Source organism: Gallinula chloropus, assembly GCF_964237585.1.
Source record: "Gallinula chloropus genome assembly, chromosome: 12".
Taxonomy (NCBI): domain Eukaryota; kingdom Metazoa; phylum Chordata; class Aves; order Gruiformes; family Rallidae; genus Gallinula; species Gallinula chloropus.
The window spans coordinates 15,870,066-15,888,160 of record NC_140097.1 but is presented as its reverse complement, the minus strand read 5'-3'; the positions used below and the strand labels follow the sequence as shown (position 1 = coordinate 15,888,160).

The 18,095-nt window shown below is 46.5% G+C and overlaps 1 long non-coding RNA gene across 1 annotated transcript; it reads right to left on the bottom strand.

Moving 5' to 3' along the window:
• Positions 1-14,084: 14,084 nt before the first annotated feature.
• Positions 14,085-17,307, bottom strand: LOC311196112. Its single transcript, XR_014617560.1, has 3 exons — positions 17,285-17,307; positions 14,364-14,483; positions 14,085-14,163 (listed from the first exon to the last, which is right to left on the bottom strand). It is a non-coding gene; the product is annotated as an uncharacterized lncRNA (long non-coding RNA).
• Between the last annotated feature and the right edge of the window lie 788 nt (positions 17,308-18,095).

The following is an 18,095-nucleotide window of genomic DNA, read 5'->3' as shown; positions in this document are numbered from 1 at the left end:
CTAAGTGTTTGGCTTATACAAACACGGTGTATGTTTTAGTAATTAAAATTTAACTTAAAAAAAAAGGAAAAACATTAAGGTGGCTTATCAAGTAATTATTCTCCAAGATTTCTGAAGGAAGTTGACTGCCACACAACCATAATTAGTTTTTCTTTTAATTAATTCATTTTTAGTTAAGGATGATTTAAGAAAACCTTTTAAAATAAGAAAACAGGTGGTTATTTTACATAGAATCTCTGGTGCCATCGTATTAAAAATCGTGGTTGGTGACTAATAGTTCAGGGTTACAGATGCATTCAATCTCTCTGCGGTTTGTTTTTCAAAGCACTACATATATATGATATTTCCAGGACTCACAGTTGTGGCATAAAGCACAGGTTTGCATGAGGTGCAGCAATACAGAATTACCTGCCATCGGTTCTGTTTGCCGGGCTCTTCTGACACCACAGACAGGCATTTAATAAGCAGAGAGTGGTGTGAAGTTACCAGGAGAAAAGCAGGGACGGTTGAGAGCTCTGACATCTTCTCCTAGTTATTATATAAACTTGACCTAGTACTCTCTTCCCAGCTAAAGAAATTCCCACCACCATGTAGAGAAAAGGGACAAGATTCAGGCTAATGAGATGGCTAAAAGTAGCAGGCAACGCTCAGCAGGCGGACAGAAGACAATGGGGAAGATTCTAGAGACAACCAAGTACCAATTCCCCAAACCCACAGTTATAGGAGGCGAAAAAGGGACTTTCCCTGCCCAGTACAGGAGAGGAGAGCACACGGCCCAGCCACAGAGGACACACGGGCACTGCTGAGCTGACTGGAGCTGGCCAGTGCCCAACGCTGCACATGCAGAGTGAGACCGGTCCTCCCAAGGGCTTTCTCACGTCCATGTTTCCTCTGGTGTTTGTTGTGCTGTCCTGTGTTGAGACGGTGTCTTCTGCTCTCCACTGTCCATTTGGCTACAGAAAAATTAACATTAATTTGAATCTCACAAACTTAATCATGATCCACTGAATCTGATTTTTAATAGTAATTAAACAGAAAGAAAAAGCTTCTTCACACTCCTACTGCTTGACATTTTCCGTGCTGCTGTGCATTCGTTCAGCATACTCAAGTGAGTAGCCTTGGGTAGCGGCCCGATGACACGCAGCAATGTGTGGCATCAAGCAGATGAGGGACCAGCACACCACCCTGGCTGCAGTACACGTAGAGCGACATGATCCAGTTCTCTACAGCAGCTAACGAGGGCCTTTCCCAGCAGAAGGATGCTCCCTGGCAGATGGAGCGATGCTCTTTAGCCAGTGACTGCAATGGACTGGAGAGACATTGAGTGCTTGGCTCTTTGGTGCTCTCTGTCTGAACAGTCCCACAGACCATGGGCTGGCTGTTCCCTTACACAGTGAGGATCTGAAGGAAACTTAAAGGCAACGCCTGATGCATCCTTCATTTCTACCACAGAGCCAAAGGCTCCACAGCCGACATGAGCAGAGCCCCACAAGCTGCGTTCCCGTAAGCTGTTTTGCTGGGTTTCCTCTACTTGGCCAAAATTAACCCAGAACAGAACCACGTCAGTGATTCCTCTGCCACCCTGATCTCGGCTTCGCACAAGCGGTATGCTATGTCACCAAACACAGCCTACTATATTAGTACACTTCATTGCCAAAGGGCATAGAGAGGTAAAACCCATGTTCCCAACTGTTAGAGCATCACCGGAGTGAGCCTGAGGTAGATTCACCGCTGAGAGCTGGTGTGTAGGGCAGCATTGTAAATTATCGCCCCTTTCAACAAAATGGTAGTGAAGGTGCTACCTTGGATGTAGTGCCCTTCATCAGCATTGTTTGTTGCATGTCTGAAAGCCAAGCTGTTCGTCCCCGTGGATGAAATTCTCTTTCTATGCAAGAAGCTGAAGGAGCCACACGTCACCCGGAGTGCCGATGGGCATTTCCACTCTATGAGCTTTGCCTGCGACTCCCCTCGCTGCTCCACTGACCAATGTCGGGAGCAGTCAGCCACTCACCCACACAGAGTGGGAAAGCTTGCCTGAGTTAATAGCTGGTGTCCTTTTATAAAGGCAGAAAAATAACCCTTTTTTTCCTAATAACAGTCATTATTGTCTTTCCACATGTATTCATTCAGAGCGAGGAAGTGAAGTCCAGTTTGTGACTTTCAGGTTCTCAGACACTGAGAAATTTCTTCCTTGCTGCAAAGGAATGTTCACGGGGGACTGTGGAAACGTTCATGCTGGCCTCCAGCTTTTCCTTACCCTGCTTTTGATATCATTTATAACTTGATTACAAACAGGTCACATACCCACCACCAAGAGCTGCTCCCAGCTGCACGCAGGCTGCGCTCTCACCGCTACTGGCAATACACAATAACTGCGTTTTCTTTAAAAGAATAATCATAAAATGATGACAATTTCAAACCCCAGTTCCACAATACATTCCAAGTCGATGTGTTTATGGATACAGGAGTTCAAGCCATCCAGTTAACACAAACTTAGTGTAAAAACACTTAAAAAGGACTCTGTGTGGGTCAGAATGACAGGCACTGTTGGCAAGCTCACCTAGCAGGTAGTCAGCCACGCAGCAAGTGGTGGGCAAGATGTGAGCAAACTCCATCTATCTCTGCCCTCATGCACAACATGGGTACAATACCTCGTTCTAACACACATGACGATCTACAACTTGAGAAGCATTTGAAGTTTTTAATTCCTACAGCGCTTTGCAGTTATGCCGCCCCTGACAATGTGCCCTAACACTTCCCCTCGGGTTCCTTAACATAAACACACCTAATGGTGCTGCAAAGGAGTTAATGGCCAGGATCTTCATTGCTTTCTGGATTTACTGAGGTGTGCTCCCTGTGCCCCTGCCCAAGAAAGAGCTCTGCCCCCAGGAGCAGAAGAGCAGTTGAGTCAGCAAAAGTGACAGCGCACAGTTATTCCGCGTTTCCGAGTGGTTTCCATGGAGCAGCACCTCTCCAAGTCATGAAGGTGAGGTCTGTTTTTTGGACAGGCAGGCTATTGCCTTTCTCACCCCACATCTGACCAATGATGAACAGTTGTTTTAGGATTACTGTGTGATTCAAAAGTTTGTATTCAATTATTTATTGGATTTTATTTGCCAGGAAATGATGGCTTTGAGCCTGCAATAAACTCAAATGAAGTACACAATTAATTGCCCAGTGCTTCTGGGTGACCACAAGGATCGCAAGGCTTCAAACAGCAGGTTGGGTTTTTTGTAAAACCTCTCTCCCTCTTCTTGTGCCATTTTCTGCTACAATCCCTGCAGGACCCTTACAATGAAAATAAAATAGATGGAGAGAGCACGACAAGGATTAGAGTGGAATATGGAACAGAGCAAACCAGACCAAATCAATGAGTCCAACGTGGCACTTTGTAGCACAGTCAGGACATTCTAAATGTTAATATTTCTGATAATCTTTACTTTTTTCTTTTACAGTGTGAAGCTCTAGTTTATCAAGTTTATCAAAGAACCCATCTAACACCTTGTGTTGTGAAACAGTCGGATTTAAGACATAATGACAATGCCATTATTCCTCCTAGCATAAAAGCTGAGGCATAAGTTCTTCTGAGTTTCCTTAGAACATCTGCTGGTCTCTGCGTGGTGCTGCTCGTTGTACTCAGCTCTTTGACCCTGTGTTTTCTTCCGAATGGAAGCAGTGATGAGAGTGTATAACCATGGCATGAACCCCTCCTTCCATCCCATGAGCACTCAAGCAACAAAGTTCATTTCACAAAGGAGGCTAAGGACCAGTGGTGTGGTGTGAGGAACATGGCTGCTCGTCTGGCTGGTTCCAGAGACTCTGAACACGTGGCTGAGATCGACAGTCAAAAGGCAGAAGCATGTCTATGATGGTGTTAACTTGACCTAAACCCAACATACACAAATATAAATGACACAAGTAACAAACAGACTGTGTCATGCACAGATGAAGACAAAACACCTGAAGAGTCAACGCTTATACTCCAAACAGCCTTCATCCTCCACCCTCTTTGGACAGAGACTCTATTTAGCACGTGATATGATGCAGACAAAAGCCCATCCATGGAAACAATGCACAGTGTGTGGACTACACAAGAGAGGAGCCATGGGCATGATGAATGCCATCACGTACAGTCATAGGTAGCTGCTTACTATAATATCACTCCTCCCTCTGCTAGATCCCCTGTAAACACCTGAAACAATCATAGAATCATCACATCATTGAATCTTTAAGGTTGGAAAACACCTTTTTCAAGTCCAATTGTCTGTCCAACACCATCCTGTCAACTAAACTGTGTCCTCAAATGCCACGTCTACATATGTTTTGAACTTCTCTATGGATGGTGACTCTGCCACCTCTCTGGGCAGCCTGGTCCAATGCTTGAATACTCTTTCACTGTAGAAATTTGTCCCAAAATGCAATCTAAACCTCCCTTGACACAACCTGAGACCATTTCCTCCCATCCTACTGCTTGTTACTTGGGAGGAGAGACTAATCCGCACCTCAGTACATCCCCCTTCCAGGGAGTTGTAGGGAACAATCAGGTCTCCCCTCAGCCTCCTCTTCTTCAAGTTAAACCATCGCAGATCCCTCAGCTGCTCCCTATCAGACTTGTGCTCCAGACCCTTCACCATTCCTTCGTATTTCTCTGGACCTGCTGCAGCACCTCAGCATCCTTCTTGTAGTGAGGGACCCAAACCTGAACACAGCAGTCAAGGTGTGGCATCACCAGTGCTCTGATCATCAGCATCACCAGTCACTGCCCTGGCCCTGGCCACACCATTCCTGATAGAAGCCAGGATGCTGTTGGCCTTCTTGGCCACCTGGGCACACTGCTGGCTCATGTTCATCCAGTTGTCAACCACCACCCCAAGGTCCCTCTCTGGTGGGCAGCTCTCCAGCCACTCTGCCCCAAGCCTGTAGCATTGCCTGGGGTGGTTGTGATCCAAGAGCAGGATCCAGCACTTGGCTTTGTTAAACCTCATACAATTGGCCTCAGCCCATCAATCTAGCCTGTCCAGATCCCTCTGCAGATCCTTCCTACCCTTGGGCAAATGAACACTCCTGCCTGGTCAGTGTAAGAAGTTTTGTCCTTCCAGGCAGAATTACTTGCAGTGCTTTTATTCTACAGTACTACAGAACAGACACAGAACTGTAGCCACTGCTACATGTGTGTTACAGGGAGCTACAGCCCGTTCTGTGTCACCTCTTGCGCTTCTAACAGAATTTTGCTCTTAATCTCATCCCTTGTAAAACGCCACAGAAGAGCACTGAGAGACGCCCAGCTTCCAGTATTTGATAAATCAGCAGGGTACATTTGCCTTGTCAGAAATGTCCTTCTCATCTGCCAGTCCAACACAACAGAGAGGAATTTGGGCAATACGACAGGTAAAGAAGCTGCATGGTTATTGCTTCCAGTTCCTAAGAAGCAGCCAGAAAAAACATTGCTGCTTTTCCTTCTCTTCCCTGACAACAGCGAAGAGGCTGCCCACGAAACCTTGGTTTCTCACCACTCTCCTCAGAACAGTAGGAATCCTGCCTTGGGAAGGATTCAGGAAGAATCATCGAGACCTGTTAGATGCAACACTCCCACAAAAATAAAGGAAGCAGATCTCACTGTGGGTACCAAGCTCCAAGGTCTGAAGTTCACATTTGGATCTCAAAATTCAGCCCCCAAAACACCAGAGAGCGTTCCTCTGACAATATTATTTCTTTGATCATTTAGAATAAAGAAAGCATTAGGTAATCATTCAAAATTAGGGCCCAATCAAATTTGTAGAGCAACTAATTTATGTTTAACAGCAGATGGTTTAGACGATAACAGAGTCAGGTGTAATGTCCTGAATTCCCAGGTAGGCTCTGAGCACAAGTGCTTTGGCTGAGCATCTCATTAGCCAAGGTCCCAGTTCTGTTTTGACTGGGCTGACTAGCAATTGACTTAAATGAAGACAGGACCAGTGTGTGCTGTAATCCTCTCCCTGTTTACCTGCCGATCCGCTCGCTGTTCACATGCTTGCTGAGGGAAAGCCTCCATTCAAACAGACGTGAGGTACATGTACACATGCCCAAAAGTCTGCAAGGGGAAAAAAAAATCTTAACCATTATCTAGCATCTGAGAATTAAACCAAACATGACATAATTCTGCCAACCTCTCATCCCATCTATCATAAATACCAAGATCCTAAGCCCACCTTTTAACTTTTTCTTGCTTTCAAGAGGCGAAGGGATGATTACCAATTTCATTAGTGGCTGGGAATTGGCCTCTTGTCCACTAGAACCTGAGACACGCTTCTGGTTTTACTCCCTTAGTCAGGATTCAGTCTGTGTTCAAGATATTCCGCCGCCTGATTGTGTAATCACACAGTAAAGGAGGTACGTGATACCCAAAATCACTAAGCTCCACCAAGTGGCATAAGAGAGGTGTTACCATAACGTCTGGGTGTTGGGATGGTGTCAAAAGCAATCGTGGTCTCCCTTGTGCCTGCCATAATTAAGCACGCAGCTACTTCTGTTCTCTGAGCCACTGAAGGTGAACAGGGCACTGGAGGAGAGGTGCCCCGCAACAGCATTAGTATTCATGTAATACTCAGCTCATGATCCTGCAGGACAAGTTTCCTCATTAGTCCCACTCGTTGTGAGGTTAATTGTGCAAGTGTCACACTCCTACATAACTGTTTGCCTCTATGAATGCCTGGGGCACAAGTATCTGGTGTCACCATTTCTGATATGGCAGTGCATCAGGCAGGACATGGATGGCATCACCAGCAGAAAACAAAGATGGCTCCTGCCCTGAAAGGTTTCCAGCAGCTAAATTAACCCATAACCCTGTAGGAAAATACTAGGAAAAGTAGATGGTATGCAAGGGAAGCCACCAAGGACAATGGCGTCCCACAAGCACTGACAGTCTTAACCCTCGAGGGAGGAGAACCTTCAGAAACCCTACTCTGTCCCTCAGGTTCAGAATACATTTTCTACTCTGGATTTAGAATTAAATCTGGCCAGGGACATTAAGGAAAACAGGAAAAGTTTCTATAGATATGTCAGTGATAAAAAGAAGACAAGGGAAAACGTAGGTCCTCTCCAGAATAAAACTGGAGATCTGTTATGGAGAAAGTTGAAGTACCCAACCAAATTTTTTGCCTCGGTCTTCACCAGCAAGGGCTCTAGTCACACTTCCCAAGTCACAGAAGGCAAAGGCAGGGACAGAGAATGAAGAACCGTCCACTGTAGAAAACCAGGTCTGAGAACAGTCTAAGGAACCTGAAGGTGCCCAAGGCCATAGGACCTGATGAGATGCATCCATGGGTCCTGAGGGAAGTAGTAAATGAAGTGGTTCAGCAACTCTCCATCATATTTGAGAAGTCATGGCAGTCTGCTGACGTCCCCACTGACTGGCAAAGGGGAAACCTGACCCACATTTTTTAAAAGGGAAAAAAGAAAAACCCGGGGTGCTACTGTCTGGTCAGTCTCACCTCTGTGTCCGGCAAGATCACGGACAAGATCTTCCTGGAGACTATGCTCAGACCCATAGAAAATACGGAGGCGATTTGTAACAGCCAACACGGCTTCACTGAGGGCTGATTGTGCCTGACAAATTTGGTGGCCTTCTACAGTGGGGTTACAGCACTGGTGGATAAGGGAAGACTGACAGACATTGTCTACCTGGACTTGTAAGAAGCATTTGACACTGTCCCACACAATGCCTCTAAATTAGAGAGACATGGATTTGATGGATGAACCACTCCGTGGGTAAGGAACTGGCTGGATGGTCATACTCAAAAGAGTTGCAGTCAACAGCTCAATGTCCAAATAGAGACCAGTATGGCGTGGCATTCCTCAGGAGCTGGTACTGGGACAGGAGCTGTTTGATATCTTTGTTGGAGACATGAACAGTGGGATTAAGTGCACCCTCTGGAAGTTTGCTGACGACACCAAGCTGTGAGGTGTGGTTGACACACTGGAGGGAAGGGGTGGCATCCAGAGCGACCTGAACAGGCTGGAGAGGTAGGACCGTGCAAACCACAAAAAGTGAAGGGAAAGAAAGGGAAGGGAAAGGAAGGGAAAAAGGAGCCAGCAAAATGCAGGATAAAGCATGGGAGGAAAACAGGCACTACCATCGTTAGTGTCAGGATCTACCAGTACCAGACTTGGATGTCTCACTGGAGCAGAGAATCCCATAAGTAGCTCCACAATTTTCTAAAGATTTCTCTGCTCAGGAAGCAGGTCTCTAACATCAGAAAAAAATGTGAGAAGCCTACTAGAAACTGTCTGCAAGTGATTTGACACTTGGGGATGTTTAAAGGAGTTTGTATGAGCTACAGAGACTTGTATAGAGAAAAGGGGAAGCCAGGCAGCCTGTGAATGAGACTGTGATAACCTGAAGGCATCTGCCTTACTGTCCTCCTCTTGGGACTGTTGAATCCCACCAGAAACCAGTTATCTTCTGGGCTGGGCAAACAAAGCATTTTCCCCAGACATATTTCAATTCTTATTCCATGTAACATCTTATCAAACAAACCCCAGTCATCCTTGTTTATCAGTCTCTTATTAGTCAGACCGGAATGACTAAAGCTCAGCTAAACCCTGCAGCTCTCTAAAAATAATGTCAGATCTTATCTTTGCCCAAGACAATTCAAGGTATTTTTCTCCCTCTTGAATATTACTTGTCTGAGTAACGTCAGGACTGGCATTAAGAGAACTTCCCTGGCACCGAGGGAAGCTGTTGCTCTGCTCCCCAGGCTTAAAGATGAATGCCTGTTAATAGAAAAGTTTCCTAGCAACACGTGCTCTTAGCCTAGAACATATTCCAGAACCTGGGATGTTTCCCTATTGTATCTATCCCTCCATTTAATCCAGTCGCTATGCTCTGTTGTCATCCTTGCCTTTGCAACCCACGGGATGACACAACAGTAGTCTTCTTTTCTAAGGTTCAGCTTCTCACCATCTCCCACTTTGATTTACACATGAAAATATCTGCCCACCCTTGTCTAGTAGTGTGTATTTTCTGTCTCTCTCCATCATCCTGTGGAAGCAGTTCCTTTTTTCTCACTGAATATCAGTCTCCTAAATATTTCTGGATCTCACATTACTTCAGCTCTCCAAACTAGAGAGCTATTTTACCTGTGTTTGTAAAGCTGCAGGCAGCTTAGGGATGCTCCTGGACCAGTGTCGCCACTCATCCCCATCCATCACAGAGCAAATGTACATCACGCTGTCTCATCCTGCTGCGTGACACCATGTCCTTATCTCCACCTGTAAGCCTCTCATTATACCTTTCCTCCCCTTCCCAGCTAAGGAGGGCAATAACAGAGCAGCTCTGGGGGCATCTGACCTCCAGCCAGGGTCAGCCCAACACACCACATCATCAGCAGGGCTTTCTAAATGCTGAGAGTGGAGGGCAGGAGTAGGGAGATGTGATTCTGGGGAACCAGCTAAGGTTCAAAGGGAAAAAAAAAAATCTCACCCCTGACAATTTCTTGGAGGAATCAGGCCCAAACGCCTGGATGGTAAAGTGCAGACAGATGACTGTCTCCCTGGCAACCTGAAAAACCACTAGAAAGAGCAGTAGCACATAGGGATGCTTTTGCAGTGAGCAGGGGATGCCAGCGGGACGTGATGTTTAGGGAACCAAAGGCAGACATCACACAGCCTGAGAGGGGACTGCGCCTCACCTGCATCTAGATATGTCTGGTCCTCAGCAACTGGAGGGAGGTGGCTTGAGATGGAAGTCCAGTCTTTGCTGGTCTTCACTTTGGGGACATGTGAGGGTGTGTGTCATTTATATGATGTGCAAAGGCCAAACAATCCCACCATCAAGGGAAATTAGCTTGCTGGAAGCACTTGAAGCACTTGCATGCTCCCAGGAATAGGGCAGTGGGATTTGGGACAGCTCCCTGCCCACTCAGACTTTTCCAGAAGCTGTTTGCATGGGAAGAAATATCAGAAAATTGTCTGATTTGCTCTTAGCTTGGGTTCAACCCCATTTATGAGCTGTAAGAAATCTCTCACTCCGAGGCTGGACCTAGAGGCAGACTTCTGAGTAACGGCAGTAGGTGATTCCCTTCTGGGAGGAACTGGGGGCCCCATATGTAGACCAGATCCATCCCCACAGGGTAGTCTGATGCCTCCCTGGGGCCAGGGTTAGGGATGTTATTAAGAAATTCTCTGGTGTGGTGCAGCCAACTGACTATTACCCGCTGTTGGCTATGCAGGTCAGGAGTGACAAGGTTATGGAGAGAAGCCTGAAAGCAATTAAAAAGCACTTCAGGGCTTCGGGGAGATTGGTTGAGGGGTTGGGAGCACAGGGAGCGTTCTCCTTAGTTCCCTGAGTGACAGGAGGGATACTGGAAGAATGAGGAAGACCCACCTGATGAACGGATGGCTCAGAGGCTGGTGCCACCAACAAAACTTTGGGGCTTTTGACCATGAGAAGTTTTCATAGCACTGTCTCTGCTCATGACAGATGGAGTTCACCTGTCCCAGAGGGGGAAAAGGATCCTCACACATGAATAGGTGGGCCTTGTAGATAGGGCTTTAAATGAGTTTCTCAGGGAGAAGAGGATAAAACCAAGACTGCTGGAGTTGAGCCTAAGGGTGGCAGCCCAATGTTGGGGGTGAAATCTGTTGGGGTGGAAAACCTTCTTTGGGTTTGTCTACAAATCAAGTTGTCCTGATGTCATAGGAGCTTTAAGAGCGATGGACCATAGTCCGAACACTAACCTGCCTTCGTTAGCAACCCCTGCAACCACCCTTATCTGTGTATTAGGGTATCTGAGTGTGGAGGAGCTGGAACCACCTAGAGAAACCCCAACACACAAACTGGGAGAAGACACATGGACCCACAGCAACCGCTTCGAGGATCTGCGCACCCTCCTGAGAAAGGGGATCCCCTCCATTGCCCAATATAGGTACACATTCTTCTTCCAGGATTAGGACAAATTTGAGGCATAAGTAACTTTAGAGGAAGGGTCCTCCTGGTGCACTGGGGGCCAGTGGAGAAGGGTTGTGACTTTCTCTGTGCTCCCTGGGATCAGACCGCAGCCCCCAGCACTGGGGAGCCGGCAGCTTTCCGAGCACAAACTCCTCCATGCTGAATGTTACTGACCCAGCAACATCCTCGCAAGGGACAGATTTGGACTTGGCAAAGGGCAGGCATAGCTTGGATTGCTTTGCCGAAGGTCAGGGGTGTCTCACCCTCTCCCTTTCTCTCCCAGGAGAGAGGCTGCAAAAGGACTCCTGGAAATTCTGTATTTTCCTCGATGCTGTTAATTCTGGGATAAAAGGGATATTTTTGGTTCTTGCTATGGGAGGAAAACGTTCAGGTAACATTTATGGTGGTAAGTGTGGTGCACACAAGGAGAGCTTAAGCTGCTGTTCTCATTTGGCTTACAGAGCGTGCTGCGCACGCTGTCCTCTCTCCTCATCGGCTTGTACATCTCGTGCCCTTTATTTATAGATACCCGGCTTCCCTCGCGCGGCAGCACCGGCTCTGCCCGGGCCTCTGCATGGCTAGCTGTCCCTTCCTGAGCCCATCTTGCACCTACCTGTCATCACTCCTCTCTTTCCAGAGATCCTCAAAGACAACCCCAAACGGCTGCTACTCAATGCGTTTATTTTTGCTTCAAAGCTCAAGGCTAACCGGGAGGTACGGAGCCTAGACACTGGGCCTGGGGCAGTGTGCTGCACCAGGCTTCCACTTTGGCTGTGCAAAGAAGGGGTCCCAACAACTTCCCTTGGTTTTTGCAATACTCAGAGATGTGGAGTTCAAAAATCTGGGTAAGGCAAATCTAAAAGACATCATTTCTAAATTGGAAATCTCTGTAACCAGGCGCTTCCTGCCCGGTGTAGATTTTTAAGCAGCTTTTCCAGAAAGCCAAGACATGTGGCAGAAATGGCTGGAACCAGTTATTGCCAACTGTCTTCAGAAATGCCAGGCAAAACAAAAATGCCCCTGGAGAATAGCAGTTGCAGGTATTTTATGCTTTTCATTTGAGAGATGAAGTTAATAAGAAATGGCTATCCGACAGATACTGAATTCGGCACGACTCGTTGATTAGCTGCCCCTCACCACAGCCATGCCTCTGAAACCTAATTGATCCTGTCTGGCTCCCTGCAATCCAACAACTCGGGACATTTTGAGTCATGCTGTCCACAGAATCCCACAGAAGGAAAAGCTTTTCTTTTTCTAAAATAAAAACTAGCCATTTTCATCCTGGGCTCAAGTGCTCTGATATTAAGATGACAGGACTCTTATCTGGACTCTATTTCCACATGCAATTTTCACCCAGCAAGAAGCCTTGGGGCTTTAGATCAGATCAGACAGCAATGTGATCAGAAATCCAGGACAGGAGCCATGCCATTTCTGGTTACTGATCCCCCAGGACGAGCCTAGAGCTCTCTCTCTCAGCACTGCTTCCCACGCTCTTTACAGACAATATTACAAAGCCAATCAAAAGCCTGTGTCTCTCCTCTGTCATCTCTGTCACACCCAGGCATCATTTCCTTTGTGACTGGCAACACGTCACAACAATTAAAGTGCTGGGAGACCATGTCTGTGATCTGAAGCTGTGATTTTACTCCTGAGGGATGGCTCACAACCTTTACCAGCCTACAACAAAGCTGCAGCTGAGTGAAACCAACCTCCCAGCCAGAGGACAGCACGCTAGTGCACGCGTGGGAAAACCAGGGTAAACACAGTGTGGCCGGCTCATGGTGACATGAGGTCATTTACTCCCTCCGACCAAAGCATGCCTTTTCTCCAGTATTTGGTTGCTTTGCACAAGTTAACTCTGAGGGTTACAGCATCTGTCCTGCACCACATGCCAAACAAGCAAATGAAAAATAACCCCCAGCCCAAGAGAGATGCCCTCCACATCCTACTGAAGCCACCGTATTGCCACAGCTAGAGAAAAATCTAGATCTTATTATACCCTAAGCTCATGGTCCTTTTCTGCTATTCTAAGTGTGCAGATATCTGCACTATTTCATTCAGACCAGTGTAAAAGAATTCCTTCATAAACTTCAACTTCATAAATTACACAGTTGCCTGTTATCATACATATTATTAACCTTCTGCTCTAAATCCATTGCTTGGATTCCAGCTGCGTGCACAGCACTACCAATAACATATCTTCAAAATTCTGCTAACATTCCGTTCTTCCAAAATAAGCTTTTCAAAGCAGGACAGTACTGCTGGCACCCCGACCAGCCCCCGGGTACACAGCGAGGCTTCTCCTGGAGCTTTACAATATTCCAGCAGCACGGAGCCCTCTTTGCTGTTCATGGCCATCATGTCTGCCTCTGGGTTGCTTCAGCTCTGGACAGCAGCACTGGGTTTGTGTGGCAGGGTTTTGGAATCAGGGGGCTGCAGGGGTGGCTTCTGTGAGAAGCTGCTGGAAGCTTCCCCCAGGTCCAACAGAGCCAACATCAGCAGCTCAAAGACAGACCCAGTGCTGACCAAGGCCGAGACCATCAGTGATGGTGGCAGCATCTCTGGGGGAACAGGGTTAAAGAGGGGAAAAAACCTCCTCCCCTGAGGAGGAAGGAGCAGCAGAGACAACTAGTGTTGGACTGATCCCAATGCCCATTCCTGTCCCCCTGTGCCACTGGCAGGGAGGAGAGAGAGAAATGGGGATAAAGTTGAGCCCGGGAAGAAGGTAAGGGTGGGGAGGAGGCGTGCTAAGATTTGGTTTTCTCATTAACTTACTCTGATTTCATTGGGTAATAAACAAAATGCATTTCATTCCGTGTTGAGCCTGTTTTGCCCATGATATTAATTGCTGCATGATCTCGACCCACGAACCTTCTGTTACACGTCCTCTCCCCTGCCCAGCTGAGGATGGATGTGGCAGAGCAGCTCTGGGGGAACCTGGACCCCAGCTGGGGCCAGCCCCCCATGACAGCTCACAGCCTTACATCTTCATGCTGTCACGGGCCAGACACTGAGGCTGGGAGAGGCCAAAAGGTCTCTGCTAATTTTCCTTCCTATTTGATGCTGCTCTCAAATAATACAAAAACGTACCTTGCTTATCTCAATTCTGCTGACCAGGCACATAAACTTCATCACAGATTCCTGATCCTGAGGGGCTTTCTGTAGAGATTCTTGTTCTTTCTTAGGTTCACATCTGAAGGCTTCATTTCTTGTTCCTTGAACTCTGTGTCACTCTAAAAAAAAAAAAAAAAACCCACCTATGATGAATATGAGGATGAAAACCCCGGAAATTTCTAATTTTCTCTGCAATATTACATGATGTCTTTGGAAATTTAGTTGGAACTGCTCCTTAGTGCTGTTTCTGCTCTCTGCAAATTAATGAGACAATGGCAAAACACTCAGAAACTTCATTGGGAATAGAGCTGAGGACTACCTTTGCGACAAGGCTGCTGTTATTCCTCAGCTTCATGAATATACTGCGCTGCAGCGGTCTGAGAAACTGTTCTGCTACATTTTCATTAACAGTCCGTGCGGTTGTTCCTTCCCCATGAGGCTGCAAAACCGTAAATAGCAAAAGGAATAAGAATAGGCAGCTGGTCAAATGACAGAATATTAAAAAGGTCATAAGTAGCACACAACACCAAAAGCATTGAATGGCTGTATCGGAGGGCGGAAATCCAATAGCAGCCCCCCAACTCCAAGATAACGTCACCAAGAAGAACCAGCACAGAGCATTTAAATAACAATGAATCTGGGAATTAGAACAGTTTAAAACACAATTTTTTTCTCAATGCCCTCTATTTTTTTCAGATGCAAGCTAAGCTCTGTGAGCATTATCATCCCTTCACCGGAGGTTTAATGATTCTCCCTCATATGAGAATAAAGCAGAATTAAGAAGAGCCTCAGCTGTTCCCTTTGGCCCTCCACATCCATTTCCCATGACACACGCTTTCCTTCAAAGGCCAACATCCAAGCTCTGTGAAACTCCATCAATCCTGTGTATCCCCCTCAAGCATGCAGAAGCCCACATCTCCACTTTGGTGTGGGGCTGATGCGTGCTAATCATGGGGGCAACCCCCTGGAAGGAGTGGAAGAAGGAGACATGTAATGGCATATTGGACGGTAGATCAATGGCTTGTGAGCCTGTCATCCCGGGAGAGGCAAACCAAGCTGCTGAGTCATTGATTATTTCAAATGATGTGCACAGGATTTTCTGTCCCTGAATACAAGCATGGCTTTAGGCATCTAAGACAAGCTCTGTGATTTCTTCCGTTATCCTCCTGAAAAGGAGGATGCCAGGCCTTCAAAGACTTCAGAGCCTGTGCTATTTCCTTAACTACAAGAACTGTTATCCTTCCAGGGTTTTCATCTAACAACTGTGTGTAACCTTTCAGGGCTCCTGTCGGAACACTGTTAAATGGGGAGAAATCTGTGTTGCTACTGGAGACCAGAGCGAGGAAGGGATAATGTTTTCTGACAGTACCTGCTGACAACGCACGGTAAACACAGTCCTCAGCTTTCAGACATCACCTGAAAATCACCTTTTTAACTGGGCAAAGCAGGTTTGTAATAGGTAGGAGAAATTTAAATTAGAGAGGGAAAGGAAGTATTCTGTAGCTCTCACAATTAAATTGCAAGGTTTAGGAAACTGTGAGCACGTCACTGGAAATTAAGGAGAGGCCACTGTGTTTCAGCATGTGTGTTTCACATTATCGAAGAGGTTAATCTACAGTTTTCATCATACTGATGTGTAATAAACTGTAAACAGGGCAATAATGTCATGTAGCAGAGCAGGAGCTGAAGGTGGCTCAGCACTTCAATGGACAAAGTCACCTAAATCCAGTGCTCACCAACCTGACCCTGCTCTTTCCTACTGGGGAAGTCGCTTCTTGGCCAACTGGAATAAGTTGGGTTGCAACATTGAATGAAACCTGGAATATACATACATTCTAATCTGGCCAAAAGTCCTAATTTCTAAAGGAAATACAGGAAAAAGCTGAAAGATAGATAGAAAATGCTGCGAGAAGGATTGCGATTTGGAGTGAGGATGCCTGGTTTTCATGAGGCTGTTCCTTCGTTAACAGGCACTTTGGGAGGCTCTGTAGCCTGGTGTTGGTAATAAGCAGAATACCTGATGCTTCTGCTATTCCTCTTTGTGAATGGGTTTTCAGTAACTTTTCTGCCCTTTATAAATGATGGTCTTAACCTGCAAGTAGCGTTATTTAATATTACTGTTGGTTTTTATGTGCTGCTGTAAGCAAGGGTGCCATGCAAAACCTGGGGCTTTTCAGGCATCGGTAGAGTTTCCCACAGAGGAACTGTAATAAATTTGGACAGCTTCTGACGACAGGGCACAGAGCATTCTTTGTTGGATTTCATTACAGGTTTGAAAAAAAAAACCCTCTGAAAATAAAATCTTTTGTGCAAGTTTGCTGTTGTATAGATGAATTTGGGATACTATTTTTCCCCAGAGGCTCAACATAAAATATTTTCACGTAAATGAAATTCAGTTTTTAAAATCTTGTCATTTTATTCTAAAGCAACACCCTCGCTCCTCCCTCCTGCACAACACCCAGTTACAGTTGGATCTTTTGCGATTTCATTTTGTGAGGCAGATTTCCTCTACGCAAGGCAGTAAAATAATACCTCAGCAGGGAGTTCTTCAAGCTCGTCCTTTCAAGCATTTAGATGTTCTAAAATGTTATTCTAGTTTCACCAATAGAGTCCAACTTCAATAAGCAATTGAAACTGTAGCTGTGTTCAGTAGATTGTACATCCCTGATCTGAAGCTCAGGGGACCAAAAATATACATTTACCCTCCACGCTGATACCCTGGCAGTTGAACTCAGCTCCTCCTGCTGATTTCTGGGGTTTTATAGCAGGATTAACTATTTGGTGCCAAATTCTGCTATTGTGTACAGGTCTGTTTGATTTAATTACTAAATAATGGAAACATTGGCAAAATAGAAGATCAGTTCCCAGCGTGACCTATTTAAATATAGCTGGTTGTCCTTAAGGATTTTATACCAAGGATATGAAGGAATTAATGAAGTAGACAGCATCAAGGACTGCATCGCAACAAGGAAACCACTGCTGCTTGGAAATGCATTTTCCCAATGTGCCAAATATACCTCTTTTGCTAGGAGACAGTAAAGATGACCAAGCACTTGTCCTTCCTCCCCTCACGTGAGTTTAGCAGCCTGAGACAGACAGGCTGAGCTTGCTGAGCTGTTCTGCTCCTCATTGCTTGGTCTGGGGAGGAACTGAAGCTGCCACACATCACCTGCCAGAAAGACCCCTTGTCCCAGCATCATCTTTGAAATCTGCTACTGGTAAAAAGGAGGCCAAACCAACCTGGAAGTGTCCCAGGAAGTTTTCTTGTCTACAAGGAGATGGATTTTGCCAAACTGGGGAGTGGGTTTGAGTCCCAGCAGGTTCTGACCTGAGAAGAGGGATAAGGACAGTTAAAGCATGCTAAGCACATCACAGAATCACAGACTCCCAGAATGATCAGGGCTGGCAGGGACCTCTGGAAATCATCCAGTCCAACCCCCTCACAGAGCACGGTCACCTCCAGCAGGCTGAACAAGACAGTGTCCAGGTGGGGTCTGAATGTCTCCAGAGATGGAGACTCCACAGCCTCTCTGGGCAGCCTGTCCCAGGGCTCTGCCACCCTCCCAGGAAAGAAGTTCCTCCTCATGTTTAGGTGGAACTTCCTATATTCCAGTTTGTGCCCATGGCCTCTTGTCCTGTCCGTGGGCACCACTGAAACAAGACTGACCACACCCCTCAAGTGTTTATAAGTATTGATGAGATCCTCCCTCAGCCTTCTCTCCTCTAGGCTAAAAAGTCCCAAGTCCCTCAGTCTCTCTTTGTAAGAGATGTTCTAGTACCACCTCCCAGCCCCCACCCTTCTCAAACACTGCAGCATCCAACTGCAGGGACAAGGGGAGTTGGGGTGCTGGGAATGCCATGGGAAGGGACAGTGACAGTACCAGCACAGCAACAACACAGTGCCTCTCTAAGAGGGATAGAAGATCCCAGGGAAAGCAATCCTCTAGCACAGTGCAGTTGTCCTAAAGGCACTCGCTCTGCTTTCACCAACACCCGACGAGATGCTTTGCCAGCATTTTCATGGGCAGTTGCACAACACCAGCCATTGTTT